Source organism: Adiantum capillus-veneris, chromosome 14, assembly GCF_014529385.1.
Source record: "Adiantum capillus-veneris isolate H3 chromosome 14, ASM1452938v2, whole genome shotgun sequence".
Lineage (NCBI taxonomy): Eukaryota > Viridiplantae > Streptophyta > Polypodiopsida > Polypodiales > Pteridaceae > Adiantum > Adiantum capillus-veneris.
In genome coordinates, this window is record NC_140944.1 from 119,186,936 (window position 1) to 119,194,864 (window position 7,929).

The 7,929-nt window shown below is 48.1% G+C and overlaps 1 pseudogene; it reads right to left on the minus strand.

The window, feature by feature from the left end:
* Positions 1–339: 339 nt before the first annotated feature.
* LOC147443023 (uncharacterized) lies at positions 340–5,628 on the minus strand (annotated as a pseudogene).
* Between the last annotated feature and the right edge of the window lie 2,301 nt (positions 5,629–7,929).

Consider the following 7,929-nt stretch of genomic DNA (forward strand, 5'->3'; position numbering starts at 1 on the left):
CCCCTTTCAAGGCCTTTGCTACAAACTCCAAACCTCAGAATGTCTCTCTCTCTCTCTCTCTCTCTCACACACACACACACACACACACACACACACAAAGAATCTTGGATGTTTGTGTACAGGTGGTCATCTGTAAACCACCAAGGCCTACAGCTCACAAAGAAGGCAGGTTCCGGCCAATCGTGCCCCTATGTATCTTTTGAGCAGCAACTCTGATGCGGGCTGCCAATCGCGTGGTCGAGATGGATATCGATAAGCAGGGACCTAGAGAGAGAGAGAGAGAGAGAGAGAGAGAGAGAGAGAGAACGAAGCTGTTTGGAAAGTTGGGGGATGGTTGCAACTGCGAGAATCCGTTGTACACAATTTTCAAGGCCTTTGCTACAAATTCCAAACCTCAGAAAGTCTCTCTCTCTCTCTCTCTCTCTCTCTCTCTCTCTCTCTCACATACACACACACACACACACACACACACAAAATCTTGGATGTTCGTGTACAGGTGGTCATCTGTAAACCACCAAGGCCTACACCTCACGAAGAAGGCAGCTTCCAATCGTGCGGAGGTTGATATAAATATGAGAACCAGCAGATATCAGGGTATAAATAGGAGGTCAATGGTGGATCTTAACTTTCTACCAACATGACATCGTACTTTTCCTCTGGCTTGTGCTATAATTCACACTCGCTTTCTGATTGTCTTTGACTTCTCCATTGATCACAACCACCTCCTTGACTGCAAGCGCTATCGACCTTTTTTGCTTGTAGCAATGCTCTATCCGGCCTGCCAACCTATGGTAGCTGTAGGTTGCACCCAAGCATCTCTTACTTCAGCCATACCGTGCTCACAGCATGATCTCGATCTTCCTCTTTGAGTAGCCCATGGACCTTTTCTTCCAGCTTTTGGCATCTCCTACGGTGCCGTAACCAAATCTGCTCCCTTCAAGCAACGCCTTCCTGGCTCTCTTCTCTGCCCTGGTTACCCACGGGCTGCAGCTCCAGCTGCCCGATATGGCAGCCCACCTTCTCGCCCCTCTGGCGGCCTTGATTGGCCCCCTCACCTCCACTGCAGCGCTGGCCGGTTCCCCTTGGCCTCCTTCAATCAGGCCCACTGTGGTGCGGCCCTGCAGCCCCTCCTTCAGCTTGCTTTGAAGTGACGACCCTCTGCCTACGCTTACTAGCCTGTCCTATCAGCCCTTCCACCGGCCCCCCCTTGGCGGCCTCAACACACACTGAAGTCGCCCACCCCTTGACTGGCGGCTTTTCCTGACCCTCCTTAGCCCCACTGGCGGCTCTCTTGCCTCCTCTGCACTCTCCCGAGACCTCTTCGGCCCCTTCTCTCCTCTTTGATCACGTTACCCTGCGGTCCTCACTGAACAAGGCAGCCCGTCACCTCTGCAGCCGCCAGCTCCCCGTCTGGTCATGCCTTCCTCGGCCTCTTCATGCACCTATATCGCGGCCCTGCAGCCCTCCTTGCCTCATGCAAGCCATCTGGCGACGTTCCCTGTAGCGCTGCCTGTCGACTACAGCTTGCAACCCGTTTTTTATTTTTTGTTTCCTGTAAATAGCTTTAAAAAAAGCTTCGGGCTTAGCCCCCTTGCACACGCCAGCGACCGTCGGCTTCAATTAGCGTCAAAATAACAAGATCTTCGACCGGACTCACACCTTTACATAACAATCATAACTCTGTCTAAATGGTACCACCGATTGCCGCAGACAAAGCCATGTCCTGTCCTCGATAAAGCACAAACTCGTCCCGATCCTTGTGACCTTCAAACATACGCACCCAATTGGCGAGTCGCAAATAACGGCCTTTGAGCTCGACCAACTTTAATATCCATTTTTCATACCCCATAGCACCATCACTTAGGGCTTCAATCTGACATACACATCACTGTGGAACCTGCCCAAAAATGTATCTGATACTCGCCAAGGTCTGATACCATCATCCTGCTTAATACCAGGCACCTGCTGCTGTGTTGGCTTCTCCCTGTCTCGACCAAAACTGGCTGCACCATCATTGCCCACCCCCTCGTTGAGCATTTATGATCAACCACAACATTATTTAGGTAAAATAAGTATGTATAGAGAGAATGATATAACATAGAGCTGTAGACTCCATAAGAAAAATGATAGTGGCTATATAGATAGGATAGAGATAGAGAGAAAAACATCTGCTATTGCATCACCCGCCAGGGTCAAATGGAAAGCTCGAAGCTTCCCCAAGCATGTCATAGAATCCACCTGGATCAAATATAAAACATTGGCCGTGGCCATCCACCTGTAAAGCATGTATCTTCACTTCTTCCTTTGCACTTGTAGGCCAATAGATAGGTCATTCTTCCAGCTCTTCATAGCATCGAGCTTTGTCACCTTGCATCCACAAGCCCTCATGCCAACCATAAACATGCTTTAGACCACTTGAAGCATTGGTACCACAAGCATCTATCGCATCACCTGCTAGAGAAACCTCCATAGTGTAGTCTTCTGCAAAAAACCTTGCCACTGACACAAAGACACCTGTAAAGAAACCTCCAATAACATAGCTATCAAGAGCCTAACACATAGCTTCAAAACCATGCCATTTGCTTCCACCTTCTACATAGCCAAGCAAACATGATCACTTTGCAAACTTGTATCCAAATCTTCTAAACATGGCTCCAAGACATCTCTTCATCTTCAAGAGCATGACCTGCTAGAACGACAATCCGCTCTTCAAACACCTCTTCACCTGCAAGATTCGTGTCACCTTCCTCGTTGCATGGAGCCTCACGCTCATAGACTACACTTGTACCAGTTTCCATAGAGTCGTCTGCCGGAGCTAGCTCTCCAAGGCCACACACAAACTCCGAAACCTCAAAGTACACCTCGACGAGCTCACCAAGGCAAGGTTTCCCCACCCCCTGCATAGACAAATCAACTAAACATACCTCCGCTTCTACTTCTATCTCCTGCAAGTCATCCTCTTAAACCTTCTCTTCAACCAAACTGGATGCACAATCCAACCATACCTCTTCCTCCAATAGCGACTCACCATCATAAGACACTTGACAAGGCTGCTCGACTGGCAGATTCAAACAAGGTGTAACACTGTACTTCTCTTCGACCTTCAAATGGTTGGGAGGCAACTCCCATACATTGTTTTCCACTTCATCTACATGAAAAACATCATAGGTCTCATACCTGGAAGACCGGGATTCTGTCTCCCACCTGCTATCTGTGTCCAAACTGCTGCTGGAGCTATGAGACCTGTCGGCGGACTCCTCTTTAGAACTTGCCAATTCTTGGACCACTGCTACCTTCCTCGCTGCTGACTCTGGAACTGACACCTCTTCTTTAAAAACTTTTACCACCTCGCTCTCTTGAGGAAGCAAACTGGGTGGCATTATGAATATGCCTCGCTGCACCTGTTGAGACCTGGTTGGCACTTTTTCTACCTCTTCTGACTTGGCATTAGCTTCATGTGCTTTGATTACATGCATATCAACAAAAAAAGGAGCTTTTACCTCTTGACACTCATTGATCGGTTTGGGCTTAGGTCCACTTGCTACCGTGACTGCCGACTGTAGCAAACCTGCCTCCATCTTCTTCTTCATCTTTCGACTCTTTGCTTTGGCAATTCTGATGGCTTCATCATAAGTGCTTGGATCTTCATAATCGACTCTCTCACGAACATAGGGATGCAAGCAGGATAGAAACCGTTCGAGCTTCAAATATCCCGCATTGCTTCCTTGGGTAGCAGCCGCCAAATCCCCCCAATAAGCTTCAAATTTATCAACGAAAGCGTCAAAATTTGCACTTACGTCCTGTTGCAAACCTTTGATCTTCGCATCTACTTCCGAAGCCGACACCACCTTTCGATACCTTTGAAAAAATTGCTCGCAAAATCCGATCCAAGTCTGCTTGTGTACATCTTCTAAGCCATCGAACCAAACCTTTGCTTTACCTCTCAGCACAAGGGTAGAGTTTTGAGCTTTGCTTCATCACCTGGCATTCGCAGTACTGTTAGATTAAATAGCTCAAAATCGGCAAGCCAATCATCTGCATCTTCATTTCCTTTGAACACCGGACCAAACTCCTGCTTCATCTTGACTCAAGAACACCTTATTAGGAAACAATCAGTGGGTCCTCCGTGGGGGCACCACAAGATGGAAAGGAGGAAATGGGAAAACCGACAGCACATAAACTCGATGCCTCTATATAGCTCAGTGATCTCACACCACCCCTATCCCCTATTAAACACACACCTCAATACACAATTTGCAATAGACTATTGACCAAGCCCGTATCGAATCAGTCCTAATTGCACACATTTGATCGCAAAGCAAGCAATCATGACTTTCATCCTTAATCCCTCATAGCATCTTTAATTATAGACAAACAACAACGACACCTTCATACATTTGGAGACCAATAGCACACACTACCTTCCCATGGAGAACACACACGTTTGACACACAATGAAAGCACTCATATATCTGCTGCATAATAAGACACGAGTAGCGGAGGCCGATATAAATATGAGAACCAGCAAATAACAGGGTATTAATAGGAGGTCAATGGTGGATCTTTAACTTTCTACCAACATGACATCGTACTTTTCCTCTGGCTTGTGCTATAATTCACACTCGCTTTCCGATTGTCTTTGACTTCTCCATTGATCACAACCACCTCCTTGACTGCAAGCGCTATCGACCTTTTTTGCTTGTAGCAATGCTCTATCCGGCTTGCCAACCTTTGGTAGCTATAGGTTGCACCCAAGGCATCTCTTACTTCAGCCATACCGTGCTCACAGCATGATCTCGATCTTCCTCTTCGAGTAGCTCATGGACCTTCTCTTCCAGCTTTTGGCATCTCCTACGGTGCCGTAACCGAATCTGCTCCCTTCAAGCAACGCCTTCCTGGCTCTCTTCTCTGCCCTGTTTACCCACGGGCTGCAGCTCCTGCCCGATATGACAGCCCACCTTCTCGCCCCTCTGTTGGCCTTGATTGGCCCCCTCACCTCCACTGCAGCGCTGGCCGGTTCCCCTTGGCCTCCTTCGATCAGGCCCACTGTGGTGCGGCCCTGCAGCCCCTCCTTCAGCTTGCTTTGAAGTGACGACCCTCTGCCTACCCTTACTAGGCTGTCCGGTCAGCCCTTCCACCGGCCCCCCCTTGGCGGCCTCAACACACAGCGCCACCCCTCCACACACTGAAGTCGGCCACCCCTTGACTGGCGGCTTTTCCTGACTCTCCTTAGCCCCACTGGCGGTTCTCTTGCCTCCTCTGCACTCTCCCGAGACCTTTTCGGCCCCTCCTCTCCTCTTTGATCACGCTGCCCTGCAGTCTTGAAGGTCCTCACTGAACAAGGCAGCCCGTCACCTCTGCAGCCCGTCACCTCCCCGTCTGGTCGTGCCTTCCTCGGCCTCTTCAGGCACCTATATCGCGGCCCTGCAGCCCTCCTTGCCTCATGCAAGCCATCTGGCGACCTTCCCTGTAGCGCTGCCTGTCGACTACAGATTGCAACCCGTTTTTTCTTTTTTGTTTCCTGTTAATAGCTTTAAAAAAAGCTTCGGGCTTAGCTCCTTGCACAGGCCAGCGACCGTCGGCTTCAATTCCCCTCAAAAAAACAAGATCTTCGCCCGTACTCACACCTTTACATAACAATCATAACTCCCTCTAAATGGTACCACCGATTGCTGCAGACAAAGCCATGTCCTGTCCCCGAGATAAAGCACAAACTCGTCCCGATCCTTGTGACCTTCAAACGTACGCACCCACTTGGCGAGTCGCCAATAACGGCCTTTGAGCTTGACCAACTTTAACCTCCATTTTGGATACCCCATAGCACCACCACTTAAGGCTTCAATCTGCTATGTTTGAGCAGTTATGTATCACGTCTGACATACAGATCACTGTGGAACCTGCCCAAAAATGTATCTGATACCTGCCAAAGTCTGATACCATCATCCTGCTTAATATCGAGCACCTGCTGCTGTTGGCTTCTCCCCGTGTCGACCAAAACTGGCTGCACCAACATTTTCAATTTCATAAATGCCGGTGAAGGGCAAGGGACAAAGGAGAAATTCCACCCCAAAATAAACAAAATAGTGTAAAAACCTAAAACACAAACCTATTTTTCAAAAATTTCCGCTTGGCAAATTCTAGGATGGAATTTTGTATGTTTGGTAAAATGATGTTTCTGAATACTGGTCCACACTCCCGAATCCTCTCTCTCTCTCTCTCACACACGCACACACACGAGAAATTCCACCCCAAAAAAGTCAAATATGCCTAAAAATAATGAAATGATTCATCTCCAAAGCCTACGTAACCAAATCAAATCCTATTTTTAGCAAGGGTATTTCAGGAATTTTGAAAAATTTGAAGGGCACTTTGGGTCACTAGAAACTGAGGTTTTATAAAAAAAGTCCACATTGCACAAAGGCATGCACATTGGAGTGCAAGGGCTTGTGAGATGGGTAGTCGAACTATGTGGGAGCAGGGCGTCGTGCTCCCCTGTTATGTATACCCCTGTAGGCTCTACAGGTCAACCCTTGATGGTGGTCTTCGAAAGTACCGACGTAACCCCGAGTCGATGGGCTTCCAAAGCCAACGTACATACAACCCCATGCACAGAGGATGATTGTGTCCTACATTTGAGGATTTGATGTGAATGGAACCTTCTCTAGGGAAATTGTGAAATTGAGCAGGTTATCAACACATTCCCCGTGCTGTCTGATTCGTCCCTTGCAGCTCGTGTCTGCCATAGCCATTGCTGAGCTTTCAAGAAATCCCATTGCCTATTCAAGTTTCCTTCCTTTAGCTTGTGCGTGATGCAGATCGCAAGCGTAGCTACCTAAAGGCTGAGCTGCAAGCATGTTGTGGTCGCTATCCATCAAGCCGGTCCCCCCTCTGTATTATTCACTTCGTCGCTCATACCTGAGATCTCCTGTCCATGTCTAAACCCCACCCGAGTTTTCGCTCGAAGCTGCGGTCGTGGGCACCTACATTTCGAAGGTGGGCACCTTACCCTAGATCGGTTCACTGAAGACGGATGGCACCTGTTACATTTATCGCAATTGCAACAGCTAGTAGGTGCCCACGTTGACGGACAATGATGTTCGTGCATAGCTCTCTCTTTCTCTCTTTGCTTTGTTCCTGTTGCCGTGCTGTGCACTCGTCGCTGTCACCGTTCACGCAGGTGACACTGCCCGAAGTTGCCCGGAGCAAGCAGGTGCTGCCATGTGGCAAAGGGAGGAAACCTTAGTATAGATTAGCATCTTGTGTAATTCCACATGCCTGCAAGCGTAGGTGATTGCATCAGCAGAGAGAGACCCTTGCTCCGGATAGCTTCCTCACCCCACCCCCTCTTCGGCGATGCTACATATAGGGAGTTCTCAAGCGTAGGTGATGATTGCATATGGAGGGATCCCTCACATTGTATACGCCGAAGACAACCCAGAGCACAACAGTGCTCCCCCCCCCCCCCCCCCCCCCCCCAAACAATTTGGGCCCTAGATCACCCCTGACCAAAGGCGTGCCATATAGTGACGAGGGATGTTGGATTATTTTCCATTGACTTTAAGCATATTCAACTTTGAGGTCTCGTATCTAGATCTTTATCCGGGTCCAATGAGTAAGATTCCAAACTACTCAACCCTTTACCCAAGACAAACTTGCTCAAAATCCACTTATCAATTCACACTTATATTTTTTTTTAAAAAAATAAGGAAACCACGCTTGACGTTTTTATGACATGACAATGCCAGACTTGTGTTAGTCTGTGTGAAACACTACAAACATGACATGTCAACATTTTATTTATTGACATGTGTGTTCATGGCTTTATGGGAATATATTTGTTGTAGCACCAGACCATTTGCATAAGTATTACTTGCATAACTACTACTGTAGAGACGTATGCTAACTTTTCAATATCCATTAGCTGCTATT